Source organism: Hesperophylax consimilis, chromosome 19 (assembly GCF_061612785.1).
Source record: "Hesperophylax consimilis isolate HC1 chromosome 19, BYU_Hcon_1.0, whole genome shotgun sequence".
Taxonomy (NCBI): Eukaryota; Metazoa; Arthropoda; class Insecta; order Trichoptera; family Limnephilidae; genus Hesperophylax; species Hesperophylax consimilis.
In genome coordinates, this window is record NC_142854.1 from 33,522,802 (window position 1) to 33,546,113 (window position 23,312).

General features: G+C 35.4%; 1 protein-coding gene and 1 long non-coding RNA gene across 2 annotated transcripts in view; one reads left to right on the forward strand and one right to left on the reverse strand.

Annotated features, from left to right (window-relative positions):
- Positions 1-23,312, forward strand: part of LOC149415182 (uncharacterized) — a 141,674-nt gene that overhangs the window by 57,709 nt on the left and 60,653 nt on the right. The window lies entirely within an intron of this gene.
- LOC149415183 (uncharacterized) lies at positions 15,234-17,251 on the reverse strand. The gene is made up of 3 exons (XR_016303875.1): positions 17,119-17,251; positions 15,964-16,113; positions 15,234-15,820 (listed from the first exon to the last, which is right to left on the reverse strand). It is a non-coding gene; the product is annotated as an uncharacterized LOC149415183 (long non-coding RNA).

Here is a 23,312-nt window from a genome sequence, read left to right on the forward strand (position 1 = left end):
TAAATCAGGCAAAATTCTACTGGGATGTGTCTACATTCCTCCTGCATCCAATATCACAGTCTACACAAACCACATAGATGACCTTGAAACCTTTAAAAATAAATACCCTGATGCCACAACAATTTTATTTGGTGACTATAATACCCCTTGCATTGATTGGATGAATAAGGACTCTTATAATAACTTAAGCCTACCAGAAAATGACCGCGAAATAATAGATATGACGAACATACTCTCTCTACATCAAGTCAATCAAGTCTACAATACCAATAATCGGCTGCTGGATTTAGTATTCTGCAGTGATACCTCAGTCCATATTGCTAAATCAGTTGACGAGCTTCTCCCCCTAGACTGCCACCACCCCGCCCTAAGCATAACCATCACTACTAATAACTCACCAGATGACACAACTGTTCTTCCTAACCTAACTTATAATTTCTCCAAAGCTGACTATTCTAACATGAATCAATATCTTGCAAATGAAGACTGGTCATTTCTTCACCATAATAATACTATTAACTATAATCTTGAATTATTTTACAAAATTATTAATAAGGCCATTGAAAGCTTTGTACCACTTTCACACTTCAAGGAAGCGAAGTTCCCAAAATGGTTCAGTGGCGAGCTAATTAACCTAGTTATCTGTAAAAAAATTGCACACAAAAACTTTAAAGAATCGAACTCTCTTATCGACTACAAGATATTTCACAACTATAGAACTCAATGTCAAAAACTATCAAGAAATTCATATTTCAATTATATAAATGGAATCGAAAACTCTATACCTTCTAATATACAAAACTTTTTCACTCACGTTAACTCTCTTAGAAAAAACAAACAAGGTTTACCCCTTTCAATGCACTTCAAAGAAAAGAGTAGTACTGACATGAATGTAAAAGTTAACTATTTTGCTGATTATTTTAAAAGCGTCTATGACGAAGATATCCCAGACAATTATATACCACCTTCGTCGCTTAACGAGAGCATACATATCCCTGCCATACACATCAACTTAAACGACGTTATAAGTAAAATCAAATCCTTAGACAAAAACAAAAAGGCTGGACCTGATAATGTACATCCCAATATCCTTATAAATTGCATTACTGCACTGGCTGAGCCGATTTTTCTATTGTTTAATCAATCCCTTGACACAGGGTGCTTCCCTGTTATTTGGAAACGTTGTTATATAACTCCTATATTTAAAAAGGGTAATAAAAGTGATGTTACTAACTATAGACCAATATGTAAGCTATCTGTAATTCCTAAACTTTTTGAAAAACTATTACTTGATAAAATTTCTCCATGTATTAACCATCTCATTGTTCCGAATCAACACGGATTTTTGTCAGGTAGATCAACTCTGACAAATCTCTCGTTATATGAAAACTATATATCAAACGCATTAGCTAACAGAACTCAAGTCGATTCCATATATACGGACTTTATCAAGGCCTTTGACAAAGTATGCCATAAAATTCTCCTGATCAAACTACGTAAGCTCGGTATTGACGGAAAACTTTTAGAATGGTTTGCTAGCTATCTAACTAATAGAGTTTTACTTGTAAAAATCAATTTGTTAATTTTCAATCAATTTATAGCTACCAGTGGTGTACCACAGGGGTCTCATTTAGGCCCAATATTATTTTTACTGTTCATAAATGATATTGTAAATATATTTGATGAAGATATTAATACGTTACTTTTCGCAGATGATTTAAAAATATTTAAAATAATCAAAAGCGCTGAAGATTGTATCTGTCTACAAAATAATTTGAACAGGTTAATAAAATTAATTGGTGTTCCATCAACAAACTTCATCTGAACATAAATAAGTGTTATTCAATTAAATTTTACAGAATAAATCAACCAATTATTCATTCAAATAAACTCAATAACTCAATCCTTACCTCTGTCGAAGAAATTAATGACCTGGAGATAACTTTCGACTCTAAATTAAACTTTATATCGCATATAAATAATAAAGGAATGAAAATGCTAGGCTTCATTCTTCGAAATTCCAGAGGTTTCAAGAATATTTCAACATTAAAAATTTTGTATACATCCCTGGTTCGTAGTCAAGTCGAATATAACTCCTCGATCTGGTCCCCCCACTACAAATTACATTCAGATTCAATCGAAAAAATTCAACATAAATTCCTAAGACACATTAATTTTAAACTCGGTATTCCCATTGAAAATATAAATTATAATTACTTGATGAAAAATCTAAATTTATTAAAACTCTCAGATCGAAGAATTATATCCGACTTAATATTTATGTTCAAAATTGTAAATGGTAGTATAGACAGTCCTGATTTAATTAACCTCATTGAATTTCATATACCCACGAGAGCTACTCGTTCTAAAATTTTGTTTAAATGCAACAATATCAGGACTGAGTATTCCAAACACTCGCTTGTACCTAGGTTGCATGAAGTTAGTAATAGATACGCAGATGTAACAGATCTTTTTAACTGCACGCAAGGTAGGTACAAGAGGGCTATGCTATCAAATCTTTTCAATCAATATTAATTTAATCTAATTCTACCTTATTTGCACTATAGAAACTTATGTACTTGTATCTCTTGTTTACTTACTTACTTACTCTCTAATGTCATTTCACAATCAAATGCTACATATATTTGTTATTCTTTTTTTTAAATATTTCTACGATTTTAACTGTGACATGTTATCATTGTTTATGGTATATTTATACCGTTTATATTAAATAAATAAATAAATAGCTAGCAAAAAAAGTAAGTAGTCTTATGGAGAATCCTATTGTAGCTAGTTTATTGAGTAAAACGTCGTGATTTACAGTATCGAAGGCCTTTAAAAAATCATTGTATGAACAATCTACTTGATCGCCTTTGTCTGGGAAAACCCTGGAACCCTGGAATAATGTCATACTTTTTTTTGGGTCCTTTATTTTTTAATGCTTTTATGGCGGAGTTTCTCAGTGTTTTCACGATAGTGTCGTAGAGAGAATCTAGTTCCATTTTGTGAACTCTGTTATCACAGTCAAATCTCTGACATCTTATGGCATCTGGAGGTTTAATTTTAGGCGATAATTTTTCCGCCCAGGCGTTGTAAGTTTTTACATCATTTTCGGACTATGCCGCCCATTTTCCAATGGAATGGAATAATCAAGTATCAACTCTGTATCGCCATTCAAGGCATGCATTCCTTTGATCCAGGGTGAAATTGTTTATTGTTTATTGTTGTTGTTATACGCCCATAGGGGCTTTTACATAGATTATAAATAAGTTTTACATAAGTTATCGAGTTAGAATTTATACTAAGAGTTATAAAAGTGAAGAATTTTAAAAAAATATACAAGTAGTTTTTGAAGAATATGGCGTAAAGAAACATTTTAAACAACATAATATTTAACAATAACAAAGAACAAAATATAATATAAAACATTACAATAACATATCTAATCGTTAAATCTATTACAATAATTTGTATGATTCCACAAAGTGTTGGTTTAATTTGAATTTAAGATTATAAAGGGAATCATGGAATATATCTATAATACCACCAAACTTGTTGCCCAAATCATGCATCCTATTGGTAAGTGAGTTTGACTGATAGTTGGTTTTATATGTGTCGCAAAAGAATGTTGTATTTTGTCTAGTATTTCTTGTCGGTACATAGAGTTTAATAGCAGCAACGATGGCAGGGCTGTCAATAAGGTTGTTCATGACTCTGTATAATAAAATTAGGTCTGAAATGGTTCTTCTGTCAGACAGCGTAATTAAATTAAGTCCATTCATCAAATTTACATAATTAATGTTTTCTATTGGAATTTTAAGCTTGAAATTTAAGTACCTAAGAAATTTGTGTTGAACCCGTTCTAATTTGTTAGAGTGTACTTTATAGAAAGGAGACCAAATAGGTGAATTATATTCCACTTGGCTTCTAACTAGTGAAATGTAGAGTGTTTTCATGCAATCCAAGGACTTAAAATCAGTTAGGGTTCTACAAAGGAAGCCAAGAATCTTTAAAGCCTTATTAGTTATATCATCTATATGCGCTGTGAATGTTAAGTTTGATTCGAATATAACTCCCAAGTCACGAATTTGTGATACTGGTGTTAATTTAACATTATTTAAATTATATTCATGTAAGATATGAGAATGAGTTCTGGAAAATCGTATTACTTGACATTTCTCAATGTTCAAAAATAACATATTTTGTTCGCACCATTTAAAAAATTTATCTAAATTAGCTTGTAAAATTAGGCAATCATATATATTTCGTATTCTTTTAAACAATTTTAGATCATCTGCAAAAAGTAGGACTTGTACATCTTTAAATATGTTTACAATGTCATTAATGAATATTAAGAATAATATTGGGCCAAGGTGGGACCCTTGCGGGACACCACTTGTGGCCTCGAATACATAGGATTCTATAAAATTAATCCTGACACAAAGAACTCTATTACTGAGGTAACTAATAATCCATGTCAATAAACTACCTTTGATGCCTAACAGTCGGAGTTTGGATATAAGAATATGATGTCGAACCTTATCAAATGCTTTACTGAAATCGGTGTATATAGAATCCACTTGTTGTTTCAGACTGAGCGATTCAGATATGTAATTATTGTAGATAGTTAAATTACTTAAGGTAGATCGACCTCTGATAAAGCCATGTTGGTTAGGAACAATAATATTGTTGATAGGTTTTACAATGGTATCTAATACTAATGACTCGAAAAGTTTGGGTAAAGCAGACATAATACAAATAGGTCTGTAGTTAGATATATCGCTTTTGTCGCCTTTTTTATGAATGGGCGTTAAATAACTCTTTTTCCACAGAGCCGGAAAACAGCCAGACGCTAAGGATTTGTTAAAAAGTTTATGTAAGGGATATATCAAACTATCAATGCAAGTTATTAAAAATATGGGAGGAATACCATCCGGTCCAGCAGATTTATTACTATCTAGTGCTTTTATGCTTCTTTCTATGGAATCTAATTTTATGAAACATTGACTTAGGTTTAATGACTCTTCCACTGACGTACTGGAGACTGCTTTGATGGGAATATCTTTGTCGTAGACACTTTTAAATGAGTCAGCAAAAAGATTAACTATACCCTCAATACTGTCGGCACATTTTTCTTTAAAGAACATGCTATTAGGATATCCACAGTTGTCTTTTCGTTGAGATTTAGTAAAATTCCAGAATTTTTTCACATTGTGATGATGTACCTCATTTTCAATTACGTTAACATAGTCACTATAGCACTTTATTGATAATTCTTTACATTGTTTTCGTAGTTTAGTAAATGCTATATAATCGTTAGAATTTCTGGTATGTTTATATTTTCTGTGGATACATTTTTTTTTATTAATTAAATTAGTTAGTTCCCTTGTAAACCATTTCGGATAATTAGATGATGTAAAGCTAACCTTGGGAACAAATTGTTCTATAGAGGTATTTAAAATCGAGTAAAAGTATTCTAATTGATCATTTATATTATTTTCCTCATCTAAAAAGGACCAATCTGTTTGGGCAAGGTACTCCGTAATATGATGGTATTCAGCTTTGGAAAAGTTATACGATGGGACACTTGTTTTTTTTGAAGATGTTAAAGGCCTATTTGTTATGATAATGTCCAACGGTGGGTGGTGTTGATCTAATGGTAATAATAATTCGTCGGATAGCTCAACCACTATTTTCGAATCACTTGAAAACACTAAATCCAACATTCGATTGTTAAAGTTGAAAATCTTGTTTGATTGAGTTAGTCCCAAAAATAAAGACATATCACGAATTTCACTACATTTAGCACACTGTAAGTCGGCTTGGTTTGTAGCAGGTCCGTTGTCATCTTGGCTGGTCCAGTTAGGAAGGTTATAATCACCAGCAATAATGAATTTTGCTTTAGGATATTTGAATTTGAGTACTTCTATGTCCTCATTGTGATTTTTATACGTTTGCAAATCCGATGCAGGTGGGATATAGACACAGCCAATAATAATTTTTCCATTAGGTATATTGAGCAATACAAAAATTTGTTCAACACTTTTGTGTTTTACCGGTAATTTAGTAGATGATATATTCTTGGATACGCACAGCATCACACCTCCTCCGTTAGACTTTTTGCTCGTAATAGAATTTCGATCAGAACGATATGTGGTATATTGATGTAGGCCTAATTCTGACGAGCTGATATCAGCATTTAACCATGTTTCAGTTAAAAACAGAATATCGTGTGAGAAGATTGGGGAGTTAGTTTTAAGTTGGTGCAATTTTGTACGCATTCCCCGTACATTTTGATAATATCCTGTAAGTCTAGAAAATCTGTTCTGTTTGTTTTTTAGTTTTTTGCTTGGGTTTTGATGATTTTGGGAATTCCGTTGAAATGTTTGATTCGTAAATCGACTTCGCCCTTTTCTTTCCTCTCTTCTAATTCCTTCCAGAGGTCAGTTAAGTGATTTCTTTGTTGTAGTGTCCTGTCAGGTTTGATTATAATTCCATTGGACAGAGTAGTTTTGTTAAAGAGTATTAGTTTCGCCTGTTTGACTTCATCAAATTCTAATTTAATTGGCCTGGTTTTGTTTGGAATTTTACTTCCGAGCCTGTAAATTTTCACATCTTCTAGATTGAACTCGCTATTAATTTCACTAATAGCTGCTAATACCTTTTTTCCATCCTCCAAGACGCTCACTGTAGTTGAGTTCGAATTACACTCGGGGACGTTGAGTAAAATTATGTTCTTCGAGCGGGTCTTGCGTTCCTCTATCTCAGCGAGCACCTCACAAATTGGCGTTGTTTCCTGTGGTAATACTTTCTTTTCAATGATTTTTTCGAATGTCATAACTTTTCCTTCAAGAACTCCAACAGTTACTCCTAGGTCTTGCATAGTTCCAGATAGATTAGAAAGTTTACTGAGTATTTTTGCCATTTGGTCTTTTGTTATTTTTAAGACAGGATCGGTAATGGCATTGTGGATGCTATTAATCTCCTCCTTAGCTTTGTTTAGGAAAGCAATTGCTTCATTATTATTCATTTCGAAAGTTAAATTTAAATTTTTTTTTTATAAGAAAATAATATGAGTGACAACCCTGCTCGCAATGTACAGGTAATTAACTCAAGTAGGTAGCGGGAGCGTCCACAAGTGTTATCCAGTAAGTGCGAGGGAGAGAATACCTTATCCTGTTACTTGTTAGAGCGAGACGTAGGGAACACTGTGCACAATTGATTATTAAACAAATTGATTTATAAATTTTATAATAATGGTGAATATTTACGATGATTTCGAAATGATTATTAACCTCTCAGACAAAGGCATTTGTATGCTATGTGTTCCTTTGAGAACTGTCAAAACGCGGAAATTTTTGTGTTATTCACGACTTTTGCTAAAAGCATCATAACTCACGTCTTGGGAAACGTAGCTTCATTCTAAAAAATGTTTTGGAAAGATTATGAAATTCACTATCGCATTGTTTTGTTATACGTAAATATTTGCGTTTCTAAATATACATTTTCTGAAAACGTCAAAAATATGTAAAAATCGCTGACCATTATTTCAAAGCTGTGAAAAATGTACTTTTTTCTGAGTATCATAAAGAAATAACACTTTATATATTGAAGAAATATAATTAAAAACTATTGGTCACCTCAAAATATTAACCGTCCAAACTAAAATATTTTTAATAAATTATTTAAAAACGCAATAAATTACGAACGAACAAGCTGACAGATTCAATCGACTCAGATAATGCACCTCAAGATTCCATAGATATTTTTGAATGCAGACGCGTAGCGTTATTCATTATCGATACTCTGTTTTTTAAATCATGGCAATCCGTATACTAGTGATGGAAATAAATCGATTTTTGTAAAATCTCGCGCGCTTACGTGAAAAGACGTACTAATGTCTTGACCGCTATTATCATATTTACGTCTTTTGACGTTCTAATGTTCCGAGTGGTTAATAAATAAACGTAGTGCACTAAATTATGTTGCAGTATACTGAAACTTGTTTAAAAACACTGTTTTTTTTTTTGTTCTATTTATAAGTTTCTAGTAAGACACAGAAAAAACTCGACAGCTGTCAGTGATATTTATTGTTGTATTTTGAAATTTATTGTTGTATTTTTATTTATTGTTGTATTTTGTATTTTGAAATGATCAAGTATCAACTCTGTATCGCCATTCAAGGCATGCATTCCTTTGTTCCAGGGTGGAATGATCAAGTATCAACTCTGTATCGCCATTCAAGGCATGCATTCCTTTGTTCCAGGGTGGAATGATCAAGTATCAACCCTGTATCGCCATTCAAGGCATGCATTCCTTTGTTCCAGGGTGGAATGATCAAGTATCAACTCTGTATCGCCATTCAAGGCATGCATTCCTTTGTTCCAGGGTGGAATGATCAAGTATCAACTCTGTATCGCCATTCAAGGCATGCATTCCTTTGTTCCAGGGTGGAATGATCAAGTATCAACTCTGTATCGCCATTGAAGGCATGCATTCCTTTGTTCCAGGGTGGAATGATCAAGTATCAACTCTGTATCGCCATTCAAGGCATGCATTCCTTTGTTCCAGGGTGGAATGATCAAGTATCAACTCTGTATCGCCATTCAAGGCATGCATTCCTTTGTTCCAGGGTGGAATGATCAAGTATCAACTCTGTATCGCCATTCAAGGCATGCATTCCTTTGTTCCAGGGTGGAATGATCAAGTATCAACTCTGTATCGCCATTCAAGGCATGCATTCCTTTGTTCCAGGGTGGAATGATCAAGTATCAACTCTGTATCGCCATTCAAGGCATGCATTCCTTTGTTCCAGGGTGGAATGATCAAGTATCAACTCTGTATCGCCATTCAAGGCATGCATTCCTTTGTTCCAGGGTGGAATGATCAAGTATCAACCCTGTATCGCCATTCAAGGCATGCATTCCTTTGTTCCAGGGTGGAATGATCAAGTATCAACCCTGTATCGCCATTCAAGGCATGCATTCCTTTGTTCCAGGGTGGAATGATCAAGTATCAACTCTGTATCGCCATTCAAGGCATGCATTCCTTTGTTCCAGGGTGGAATGATCAAGTATCAACCCTGTATCGCCATTCAAGGCATGCATTCCTTTGTTCCAGGGTGGAATGATCAAGTATCAACTCTGTATCGCCATTCAAGGCATGCATTCCTTTGTTCCAGGGTGGAATGATCAAGTATCAACTCTGTATCGCCATTCAAGGCATGCATTCCTTTGTTCCAGGGTGGAATGATCAAGTATCAACTCTGTATCGCCATTCAAGGCATGCATTCCTTTGTTCCAGGGTGGAATGATCAAGTATCAACCCTGTATCGCCATTCAAGGCATGCATTCCTTTGTTCCAGGGTGGAATGATCAAGTATCAACTCTGTATCGCCATTCAAGGCATGCATTCCTTTGTTCCAGGGTGGAATGATCAAGTATCAACTCTGTATCGCCATTCAAGGCATGCATTCCTTTGTTCCAGGGTGGAATGATCAAGTATCAACCCTGTATCGCCATTCAAGGCATGCATTCCTTTGTTCCAGGGTGGAATGATCAAGTATCAACCCTGTATCGCCATTCAAGGCATGCATTCCTTTGTTCCAGGGTGGAATGATCAAGTATCAACTCTGTATCGCCATTCAAGGCATGCATTCCTTTGTTCCAGGGTGGAATGATCAAGTATCAACCCTGTATCGCCATTCAAGGCATGCATTCCTTTGTTCCAGGGTGGAATGATCAAGTATCAACTCTGTATCGCCATTCAAGGCATGCATTCCTTTGTTCCAGGGTGGAATGATCAAGTATCAACTCTGTATCGCCATTCAAGGCATGCATTCCTTTGTTCCAGGGTGGAATGATCAAGTATCAACCCTGTATCGCCATTCAAGGCATGCATTCCTTTGTTCCAGGGTGGAATGATCAAGTATCAACTCTGTATCGCCATTCAAGGCATGCATTCCTTTGTTCCAGGGTGGAATGATCAAGTATCAACCCTGTATCGCCATTCAAGGCATGCATTCCTTTGTTCCAGGGTGGAATGATCAAGTATCAACTCTGTATCGCCATTCAAGGCATGCATTCCTTTGTTCCAGGGTGGAATGATCAAGTATCAACTCTGTATCGCCATTCAAGGCATGCATTCCTTTGTTCCAGGGTGGAATGATCAAGTATCAACCCTGTATCGCCATTCAAGGCATGCATTCCTTTGTTCCAGGGTGGAATGATCAAGTATCAACTCTGTATCGCCATTCAAGGCATGCATTCCTTTGTTCCAGGGTGGAATGATCAAGTATCAACTCTGTATCGCCATTCAAGGCATGCATTCCTTTGTTCCAGGGTGGAATGATCAAGTATCAACTCTGTATCGCCATTCAAGGCATGCATTCCTTTGTTCCAGGGTGGAATGATCAAGTATCAACCCTGTATCGCCATTCAAGGCATGCATTCCTTTGTTCAAGGGTGGAATGATCAAGTATCAACCCTGTATCGCCATTCAAGGCATGCATTCCTTTGTTCCAGGGTGGAATGATCAAGTATCAACTCTGTATCGCCATTCAAGGCATGCATTCCTTTGTTCCAGGGTGGAATGATCAAGTATCAACTCTGTATCGCCATTCAAGGCATGCATTCCTTTGTTCCAGGGTGGAATGATCAAGTATCAACTCTGTATCGCCATTCAAGGCATGCATTCCTTTGTTCCAGGGTGGAATGATCAAGTATCAACTCTGTATCGCCATTCAAGGCATGCATTCCTTTGTTCCAGGGTGGAATGATCAAGTATCAACTCTGTATCGCCATTCAAGGCATGCATTCCTTTGTTCCAGGGTGGAATGATCAAGTATCAACTCTGTATCGCCATTCAAGGCATGCATTCCTTTGTTCCAGGGTGGAATGATCAAGTATCAACTCTGTATCGCCATTCAAGGCATGCATTCCTTTGTTCCAGGGTGGAATGATCAAGTATCAACTCTGTATCGCCATTCAAGGCATGCATTCCTTTGTTCCAGGGTGGAATGATCAAGTATCAACTCTGTATCGCCATTCAAGGCATGCATTCCTTTGTTCCAGGGTGGAATGATCAAGTATCAACCCTGTATCGCCATTCAAGGCATGCATTCCTTTGTTCCAGGGTGGAATGATCAAGTATCAACTCTGTATCGCCATTCAAGGTATGCATTCCTTTGCTGGGTCCAAGCCGGAAACCTTACGGAAGGTCGTATTGCAGACGAAGGAAAAACTACTAAGAAATCTTTTAAAATTGCTCTCCGAAAATGTCAGCACTCGGAAAATCAAGCAAGAATGGATAGCATAGCTACGGCTATGCACAACAAAGACTTCGAAAAGTTTTGGCAAAAAACTTTAACAGTGCTGAAAGCCAAGAGCAAGGCTCCACTAAGTGTCAACAACATCACGGGGGATGAAAACATTGCTAACGAATTTAGAGACTTTTTTTCTCTAAGCAAGGATCAAGGAGATGGCATGAAACCATATATGATGACATGTTTGCCTGCGGTAAATGATGACCTGATCATGAACATTACTCCTGAAATGATCGAATGCGCGATTAAGCAAACCGCCCTCGGTAAAAGTCCAGGATACGACGGTATTGGTATCGAGCACATAAGGAAATCATCTCCATACTATTCTAGCCGCCAGTACTCAAGCCTCTGACGACACACACATATGCCTATGGACATGAGTCGAGCTGATATCATACCAATCTTGAAATCCAACCAACTGGATGCATCGATACTAGGAAACTACCAACATATTTCCCTAGCGACAATGATCTCAAGACTATTTGAAAAAATTATATTCACGCTAGTAAAAGACAAGCTATTTACCCTAGATAACCAATTCGGCTTCAAAAGCGCCTCATCAACCGATATGGCCATTTATGGAGTTAAACAAACAATAGAATACTACAAAAAAAGAAAAGCCACCGTTTATGGGTGCTTTCTCGACCTAAGCAAGGCCTTTGACCGTGTTTCTCATAAATTATTATGGGAAAAACTCATAAAACGAGATGTCCCAGCAGCAGTGGTTAATATGTTGGCTATTTGGTACGGACAGCAGAAAAATTACGTTCAATGGGCAGGAGCTTCTTCAAGACACTTATTCCTAAAAAGCAGAGTAAGGCAAGGGCAAGGGGGTAATATGTCTTCTATTAAATTTAATGTGTACATTAATGACCTCTTACAAGAACTGAATAATATACGAATTGGTTGTCATATCTGCGGTCAAGGCAGTAACAACATTAATTACGCGGATGACATGATGCTGTTGGCGCCTTCGATTAAAGCGATGAGACGACTTGTGCAAATATGCGAAGAGTATGCAATCTCACATAACCTGCTGTACAATGCAAAAAAGTCAGTAATCGTGGTTTTTAAATACAAGAAGGAACCAATAAATATTCCTCCAATCTGTTTAGACGGAAAAGAACTACTTGTAACCTCGCAGGTTAAATATCTGGGACATATCCTAACCAAAGATATAAAGGATATAGAAGACATGGAACGACAATGAAGAGCAATCAATATACGGGCCGGAATGCTCTCAAGGCGGTTCTACCACTGTAGCGATGATGTCAGAAAATTACTTTTCAAGGCATTCTGCACTGCACTGTGGTGACACATCTGAGCTGTGGACACAATACCCAGCAGCGCAATGGGACAAGCTGAGGGTGTGCTACAATAATGCATACAGGCAGCTCATGCAACTACCGAGGTTCTGCAGTGCCTCCACAATGTTTAGGGTGCACTCATTCCCCGCCTTACTTCGCCACCGACTAGCCAGCTTCTGGGGTAGGACTCAACCAACATCATCGTTGTGGCTGCATCCGAGTGGCTCAGTTCCCCACTCAATGAGCAATGGATGCAGATGATGCGGCGACCTCCCTGATGGACGGTTTAATTTAATTTAATCTAATTGTTTTTTATTGTATTATCTATTAATATGACTATTTTATTTTTGAATTTTTATTTTAATTTTATGTTTAGGTACCTGCCAAATATATTTTATTTTTTTCTCTCTTTGTTTTATCTTATATCAATTTTTATAATTTTATACTTTATTTTATTTTTTCCCTGTTTTACTGCATTTCATGTTAAATGGCAGACTGGGATTGCACTATCCTCCCAGTCCTGATGGATTAAAACCTAAATAAATAAAATAATAATGATTTAAAGAAATATGATTATTATAAAAATACATGTAAATAGACAATAAAAGTTAGTAAAATGACATGGTTCACAATGCTATAACTGGGCCACTCGGCACATTTCTATTTTAAAATGTTAATTATAATGTTAATACAATCGAGTTAAAATATGTACATTTAAAAGATATAAAATTAATTTATTATTAATAGCTGGCTATCATAGGAGTTACAAATTTTAATAATCATTCGCCCATTTTGCATTACTTTCAGAAGATGTTTTTAAAAAACGATAATAATTAAAAAATGAAAGCGAGAATAATGGGTAAGTTTCGGTTTTCGGTACCATCGGTTACAGTGCATCCGCTGTCGTTAGCAAGACTTTGATGATGAATGTGTATATTTGTTTGTGAGATCATTTACATTGTTCAATATCCCCGTCCCGAGTTCACTCCGAGAGACAGCTAATTGCTTGCGAAGCAGTAAAGTTTATTTTTTTTCTAAACCAGGTTATTAAACCAGGATAGCTTGTACTAGATATAAAGTATCTTTTGTGCGAAATTTAGGTCATTCAGTCCAATTTTAATTAAGCGCGGCCAATTGGCCGGCATTATCGATCTTCAACACATCCATCTTTTCGTTCTTGTTTGCCGCATTTTCATATTTTCTTTTTGAGATACACTTTGAACGTTCGCAGAAGCACGAGCTGTGTGAGAGTCAGATCTGCTTCCAAACTATATAAAATTAAACAAAGCTTTTTAACCTTAGCTTTACTAACGATTAAAAAATTTTGGTGTGCACCATAACCTTGCATTTCATAAAGAAGTTGATGAAAACCAATGTAGTTGAATATTTAAATTAAAAATGTTTTCCCTAAACTTTTAAATGTGAGTCAGCATGTAACTCGTTAGAAAAGATAAATATTTGTTTCACTCGTAACGTGACAAAAGTTTTCTTTCACTGTGAGTCAGCATGTGTCTTATCAGATTACCCTTTTGAAAACATGAATAATTGCACTCGGAACATGAAAAAGGTTTTTTTCCACTGTGAGTCAGCATGTGTTTCGTCATATCGCCTTTTCGAGAACATGAATAATTGCACTCATAACAAGAAAAAGGTTTTTCTCCACTGTGAGTCAGCATGTGGATCTTCAGATTCCACTTTCGAGAACATGAATAATTGCACTCAGAACATGAAAAAAAATTTTCTCCACTGTGAGTCAGCATATGTTTCGTCAGATTTCCCTTTCGAGAACATGAATAATTGCACTCAGAACATGAAAAAGGTTTTTTTCCACTGTGAGTCAGCATGTGACTCGACAGATTGCTTCTTCGAGAACATGAATAATGGCACTCAGAACATGAAAAAGGTTTTTCTCCACTGTGAGTCAGCATGTGTATCGTCATATAAACCCTTTGAGAACATGAATAATTGCACTCAGAACATGAAAAAGGTTTGTCTCCACTGTGAGTCAGCATGTGCCTCGTTAGATGGCTTTTTCTAAAACATGAATAGTTGCACTGAGCACATGAAAAAGCTTTTTCTCCACTGTGAGTCAGCATGTGTTTCGTCAGATTTCCCCTTCGAGAACATGTATAATTGCACTCAGAACATGAAAAAGGTTTTTTTCCACTGTGAGTCAGCATGTGACTCGTCAGATATCCCCTTCGAGAACATGAATAATGGCACTCAGAACATGAAAAAGGTTTTTCTCCACTGTGAGTCAGCATGTGTATCGTCATATAGCCCCTTTGAGAACATGAATAATTGCACTCAGAACATGAAAAAGGTTTTTCTCCACTTTGAGTCAGCATGTGCCTCATTAGATGGCTTTTTCTAGAATATGAATAGTTGCACTCAGCACATGAAAAAGCTTTTTCTCCACTGTGAGTCAGCATGTGGTTCTTCAGAGTGCTCCTGTGAGAAAATGCATAGTTGCACTCAGAACATGAAAAAGGTTTTTCTCCACTGTGAGTCAGCATGTGTCTCGTCATAGGGCCCCTTTGAGAACATGAATAGCTGCACTCGGAACATGAAAAAGGTTTTTCTCCACTGTGAGTCAGCATGTGTCTCGTCATAGGGCCCCTTTGAGAACATGAATAGCTGCACTCGGAACATGAAAATGGTTTTTCTCCACTGTGAGTCAGCATGTGCTTCGTTAGATGGTTTTTTTGAAAATATGAATAGTTGCACTCGGAACATGAAAAAGGTTTTTCTCCACTGTGAGTCAGCATGTGGATCTTTAGATTCCACTTTCGAGAACATGAAAAATTGCACTCAGAACATGAAAAAGGTTTTTCTCCACTGTGAGTCAGCATGTGCCTCGTTAGATGGCTTTTTTGACAATATGAATAATTGCACTCGGAACATGAAAAAGGTTTTTTTCCACTGTGAGTCAGCATGTGCCTCGTAAGATGGCTTTTTTGAGAAGATGAGTAGTTGCACTCAGAACATGAAAAAGGTTTTTCTCCACTGTGAGTCAGCGTGTGTTTTGTCAGATAGTTTTTTTGAGAACATGCATAGTTGCATTCGGAACATAAAAAATGTTTTTTTTCTGTATGGGTGCTTAAGTGCCTTTTAAAATTCGACTTATGAAAATTGGAATAGGTGCAATGAGGACAAAATAACTGTTTTTCCATAGGATGCGTCTTCAGATCTGTGGAAAAAATAAAGAAATACGATTATAAAGGCTCAGTACGACTTAATATCAATACTAAGGATAAGAAAGCACAGAAAATTGATAAAAATTTATAAAAAAATGAGAAGACAGAAATTATAAACAAAATAAATTATTTTTACCGGACTGGTCAATTCTTTCAAAGCGTTCTATGCATTCCTTTTTTACATCCTGCAGGTCTATATCAATTTCCATACAAGAGAATCCCCCATCATTATCTTCTCGGCGTCCGAGTTCCGCCTTGACCGTTATAGTCTCCTCATTAATGCAAGCTATAAAACAACATGTTCGTACATTGACAATCGATTATTATTTTTTTGGTAAACTAATGTTTTAGACAAGATTTTTTATGCATAGCACAAATGGTAAAAATTATTTTTATAAGCAATAATTATTAACCTGAAACACTCATCCACATTGAAAAATCTCCTGATAAAAGATACATGAAGCCAACGGGACTTGAACCCGTGTCCTTTCGATTTCCGGTCGACAGCTCTGACCACTGAGCTATGGCGGCTTATCTCTTATCCGCCAAATAATTCAATATATACTAATGTTTCATTCAACAATTACTACTTATTACATTTTTTCACCTGAAAACAACCAACTTTATTTTATATGAGAAAGGCATTGTAAGTGCTAACTCTCTCACTAGATGGCGTCGAGACAAATTGTCTACGTTAACGTATGAGTATAAAGTGGACAACTTAATGAATCAAGCACTTATTGTGAGCATTAGCGGCTTCTGTGATTGTAGGGTATGGCTCTCGACTAGTAATCTGGAGGTCCCGGGATAAAATTCCAGCGGATGCAAGTAAATTTTATTTGATGACTTCATGATATCTCACAATTTATTTTTGTAGCGCGTTCCAGCGTGGGAGATACTTTCGGTATCGCCTTGGTGAAATATAAACAATTCACAATTTAAACATTGATTGAAATAATGCCATCTGAATAGCCAGGACTTCACACCTATCACCTACCCATCTTCATCTCCTCCTTTCTATCAGCCTTTCAACATACACATATTAAACCAAGAGGTTCAGAGCAGTTAGGACTCATTTGGGGAATTCACAAAAACTAAATAAAAATTACTAACTTTGACTAATGTTGTAGTTTGGCTGTTCTGGTAAAGATATATATCATGATAAAAATTAAAATTACTACGGCAAAAGAGGACCGCGTGAACAAGCATATTATGTTCTGTCGCCATGGCAATCCAAAATGGACTTGAATTAGTAATATATAATTTATTTTACGGATGTAATACAACTAACTGGCTGTCTGAGTACTCTCCGCATATTGCAAACATTCCTTCTTTACATCTGGGAGGTCGAAATCCATAAACGTGTTCGGCATTACACATCCGCCTCCTTCCTGGGGCCCTGGTTCCGTCTTGACGGAAACAGTTTCTTGGTTTTCTAGATCCATGGCACTGCTGTGGTAGGGTTTGGTAATTGGTACAAGCCCAAACACACATATATGTACCTGAAACAGAACATAGTTGTAACGGAACCCTCTTTTGAATGAGCTTAATATTTTTTGGTTGAAATATTCTGTCAAAACAATGATATCTTATGCGATACTCATATTTGGAAATAGGGATATACATATTGTGACTATCTTGACCTTGAAATGACATTTGAAATCCGTTGAAAGATTTGTCGTTAATCGTCTGATAAGTTAATATAACTATAACTAGAAGTAAAGTTTAGCGGGTAAACCTTTTGTTAAGTCCGCGCTAATCCGCTTTTAATAAAATATTTTTAACTAAAAATTTAAATATTTTCCAAACACTTTATTAAAATAAGCAGACGTCTAATTGACAGTTTGAACGTTACGCAAACAAAACGCCAATAGATTTCCTAACTTAGGTGTACCGACAAGGGCCACTACCGAAATGATTAGAGTAATTATTAAAAGCATTAGAACTCCATTATAAATATCACAAGTATGGGAATATAAATTAAACTTCGTGGGTTAAACAGTGTAAGGGATAAAATGTAGAATTAGAGAGTAAAAACCGGGTGATACGACTGGCGATGACAAAAGGATGAGTCAACAAATTAGGTTAGTTTTACAAAGACAATAATGAAGTCATAGACAAGTATTATGACATCAGCAGAATCACACTCATGCATATACCACTCTCTAGATTCTAGATCGATATCTTCGGGCTTTTTGTATGTAACGGAATTATACAGTACTTAACCACAAATATACAAGCAGTACTGAGCAGTACCTACCGTGCGGAGCAGAGCAGTAGACAAGGTAGAGGAAACTCAAGGCCATTTAAAAAAAATGCGACCATAGACAACATAATTGCTCTCAGCCTACTCTATTCGTTCACTAGCCCAAAAAAACTATTATAAAAATAAAAATGTCCTTGAAGCAGAAAAATGTCGAAATGTTTTCCAAGGGCAAGGTTCATCTGACTAAGAAAATAAACTTTTACAGTGCATTTCCTTAAGATGAAACTTGTTAATCTGAGAAGAAGAAACCCAAAATTACAAGAAATTTGCAAAAACACTGAAGAAAATTTCCAAAACATGATTGTCCGACAGTACGACGAAGAATTCCGACATTTTTCAGCCTCATGAACTCATGGTTACATATGTTTAAAAAACTTTAATTTCACCAAAACAATAAGATAATACAGGATAACACTAATCAATAACATGAATAAGTTTATCGATATAATAAATTTATACGTTGTGGAGGAAGACATATGCCAAGTATAATAAAAATAATAATAATAATTGGATAATTTGTAGAGCGCCGTTTTTGTGAAAAATCACCTCAAGGGCGCTGTACAATTTATTTCCTAGGATCTACATTTGTTATTTAGTATGAAGCATTGTTCAAAAAACCGAACGTAACCGAACGAAAAACCGAACCATAACCTAAAAACTGTCAATTCACTTTAAACATGAACTTACGTAGGTAGGTTGAATATATGTTTGTAACTCGCTAACACTATACTGGCTTATATTGTATTTTTATCACGAACAACTTTAACACGCAATATTTTCGACGTAAATGATAGTATTTCGGCAGCAAATGACAACCCGCGTGTATAAATAAACCACACTCATTTTGTTTGAATGATTTGAAACTGTCAAACGGCAAAATTCCGTCATCTCTTTCTGTTACACGAGTCATTATGGTAGAGAGCGAGAGATCAAACCAATGCTACTATATTTCATGACAACATGAAAACATGTTGTAAAGAAAATCCCTCAAAAGCTGCAAACATATTTAACACCTTCTTTGCGAATGTAGGGGAAAATCTTGCCAATCTCATTCATACTGACCCAAATATAACATTTCCAGTCTGTAGTATTGATACTGACAATAATATAGCAACATTCCAAGTCACCACAGAGAACGAAATAATATCTATTATAAACGGTATGCAAGGAGGTTCTGCCCCGGGTTTTGATGGAATAACAGTTAATATTTTAAAAAATATTAAAAATCAAATTTCTAAACCGTTAAAACACATAATAAATGTAAGTTTCCAAAGCGGAGTGTTTCCATCAATCTACAAACAAACTACCATTACTCCAATATTTAAATCTGGTAACTCAGAAGAAGTTAGCAATTACCGACCCATATCAGTAATCTCGAACATAGCAAAATTTTTTGAAAAGATAGTTAAAAAAAGGACAAACCAATTTGTAAAATGTAATAAATTAATTAATGAAAATCAGTTCGGTTTTATGGAAGGTAGAAGCACTCAGGATGCAATTGCAAAATGAAGTCGTCTTGTTCATAATTCATTAGATAAATCATTAAAATGCATTGGAATTTTCATAGATCTTAAAAAAGCTTTTGATAGCATATCACACGACAAACTTATAAGTAAATTAAGAAACATTGGATTAAGTGGTACAGCTATAGAATGGATAAAAAGCTACCTTTTCAAACGCCCTCAAGCCGTAAAAATCAACGATGTACTTAGTCAACAAAAAACAAGTCACTTCGGCATACCTCAAGGTACAGTCCTGGGACCGTTACTGTTTATCATTTATGTAAATGACATATTCAATCAAAGATTAAATGGAAAAATAATATCTTATGCTGATGACACTGTCATAATAATTGAAGGTACTGATTGGAATAATGTTAATAACTTAGCAAATACTGATATTAATATACTGAAAAATTGGTTCGATAAAAACCTCCTCTCATTAAATACTGAAAAAACAAAATGTATCCCATTCTCTATCAACAAATTTAAATCAATACCAGAATTAAAAATTAGAATACATCAACTTAAATGTAACAGAACTAATTGCAATCAAGAATGTTCTATACTTAGTCTAACTTCTGAAATTAAATATCTTGGTATATATATAGATCAACATTTTAAATGGAAAAAACAATTTCGTGAACTTGTCAAAAGAATTAGAAAATGTATTTATATATTTATAAGACTTAGAAATATTCTTAGACTAGAAAACCTAAAAAGAGTGTACTATGCAATTGTACAATCTATATTACAATATGGTATTATTGGCTGGGGAGGAACTTATAACAATATACTAAATCCACTTAAAATAGTTCAAAGATTGATAATCAAAGAAATATTGAAAAAACCATCCAAATTTTCTACTGAGATTCTCTTTTCAATATTCAATGTACCCACAATAGACAATATATAAAAAATATTCAATTCTACAAATTTATAAAGAAATACAGTTAAATAACTTACAATTCAATTCATCAGTAAGATATCAAAAAACTATCAAAATCCCAAAACTTAATACAAAGCACACACAAAATACCTATCTCTATCTAGGTATAACATATTTTAACATCCTTCCATTATATCTAAAAAATATTGAAGATATTCAGGAATTTAAAATAAAATTAAAAAATTACCTAAAACTACTATAAAAGTCCATATCTTACTCTTATTATTATTTCCTTCAAATCTTGAAACTGTATTATTGATAAATCTTGCCTATTTCTTACTTATCCCTTTGGTTTTGCAAATATATTATTTACTTACTTACATGATTCCATATAATTGAGCTAGGATTCACTCACCAAACACAAAAGCCTTGTCTCTTTATGGTGAGGAAAAGCTATTATTATTTACGTTGATAACACTGTATAATATGTATAATTGTATATTTATTGTAAAAAACATACAAATATTAAATAAAAATAAAAAAATAAATAAAAAAATCCTTCTTTTCTCACCAATGAGATCTGAGCTTTTAGCCATATTATTCGTTTTCTATAAGAATTTTGAGGTGGGCGTGGCGGTTTCAAATGAGTTTTAAGGCCAAAGCTTAGTTAAATGCCCCTGATCAGGGGCGTATTACTCCCGCATGACCTTGTAACCCTGATGGGAGGAGTTATTCAATACCCACATTCTTATAGACAAAGCTGTTGTGGCTGAAAGCTCAGATCTCATTGGCTCAGAGCAAAAATTGTAGTTTGATCTCTCGCTCTCTACCATAGCGACTTGTGTAACAGAAAGAGAAGCTAAGCATGTGTTATGCTGCGATAAAAATTAACGGTAATTTCCAAGACGCCATTTCGGAAGTCGAAGTCAGTTGAAGTTTTTAGCGTAAATATTTTGAATTTTGAAAATCGTCTAACCCATCTAAAAATAATGTTGCGTGCTAGAATTCTTCAAGGTGATAAATTAATGCCGTGTTGTGTTAAAGGTTGCTCAGACGGATTCGATAATCCGGTGCTAGCAAGAAGCAGCAAGAAATACGTTTGTTTGTAAGTGTCATTTCGCAATTCAAAGCAAAAATACGGTACTTTTGGGATTAAAAAAGAATGCTTGGCAACGCTTAATCTTCCAGTCATCATATAATATCCTGTCTATCTCCACCAACTGAAAGAAGGACCCGAACCCGTTGTTAAATACAGGTACAGGTACAGAGAGGTTATCTCGTTCTTTGATACAATGTTCCTGATTCCTGAATGTACTTCATTGGCTAATAATTTAATTAATTTTCCTTTTCAGACCTATCCGTATTCCGACGCGATACTATACCACGTATTAGGATGCTAAAACTGCTAAAAAAAGCCACGATTACATCAAACAAGGTCATTTAAACCTCTCCAGAATTGCATCATGTAAGTATTCAGATTTAACCAGCATTTTCCATGATGTTTGCTGACGACAAAGCTGTGGAAATTATATGAAACCCTTGCAGGAGAATTTGAATAACTTCTAGTGCTGTGGCAATAATAATTAACACTTAAATTTGTTGAATATGTATTTTGTGTATATATTCTTGTATTTTTGTGCAAGGTCAAATTAAATCCTACTAAGTTGTTGCAGTAAGACTGGGTTCGATTCCTAGTTGAGACCGTTTCTTTTTATTTTTCTGTGTCTTGTTCTGTTTCATGTTTTGTTTAGATATATTAGTATTATCTTCTACTTCAATGATAAATCAATGCTCAATACATCGGTTGTACTGACCCTGTTTTGTATTACTGTCCATTGTCTTTTTGAAAATAAAAATTATTTTTATGTGTGCATAGCTGTGGGTTTTTTTATTTTCCTTTTCCTGCATTCCAATATTTTTATTTTTAAAATATAATTTTTTTGGGCTAGTGAATGAACGATGTTAGCTGGGTGCAGTTATATTGTCTATGTTTGCACTTTTTTAAATGGCCTTGAGATTTATTTATGGTCCACAATATATTTACCTGTCTGGACCAAACGACCGTTTTATTTGTGGTCGTCTGTGGTTAAGGGGGTGACAAAATGGAGTCATACAAAAAGCCCGAAGATATCGATCTAGAGAGTGGTTTATTTATGCATTTAATGTAGCATTCGGATCTCGGCAGTCGCGGCCCGGCAGCCGCGGCCCTGCAGCCGCAGCCGTGGTCGCGCCGTACCGCTTTGTAGGGATTTGTATGCAATAGTTTCCGACACAAGCGACCGTGCAGCGCGGCCGGGGGGCGTGGCCTGCGCGCGACCCTGGCAGCGCCGCCGAGCCGCTCCGGTGGCAGTATGGTCGCGCTGCCCGCCACGCAAGTCGACGAAATGGCATTGTTTACCGATGAAATTGACGAGTTTCTAGTAGAGTTAATTGCTAAAAATCCACCTCTTTACGATTCTCGACTTAAAACCTACAAGGATAACGTTGTTCGAGATAATATATGGGAGCATATTGGAAGTAAACTCAATAAAACTGGTAAGTACCTTGTATTTTTATTTTTACAGAATCAACACAGATTTACAACATTCAACTCACAAATCAAGCTTGCTGTGCGTAGTAGTTCATACCTATTCTAGTTCATTCTATTTATCCACTGTTCTTGCCATGAGACTTTTCCAGCTTCTGAGGTAAAGTAATCATATCTCTGATTTGAAATCCATCTATGTTCAGAAACCCACCCCTACGCGCCACTGGAATCATGTTCTCTGTTGATTTTGTTATAACTATAATATGGTATTCCAGTTTTTTTCTAAATAAGCATCCCGTAGTAA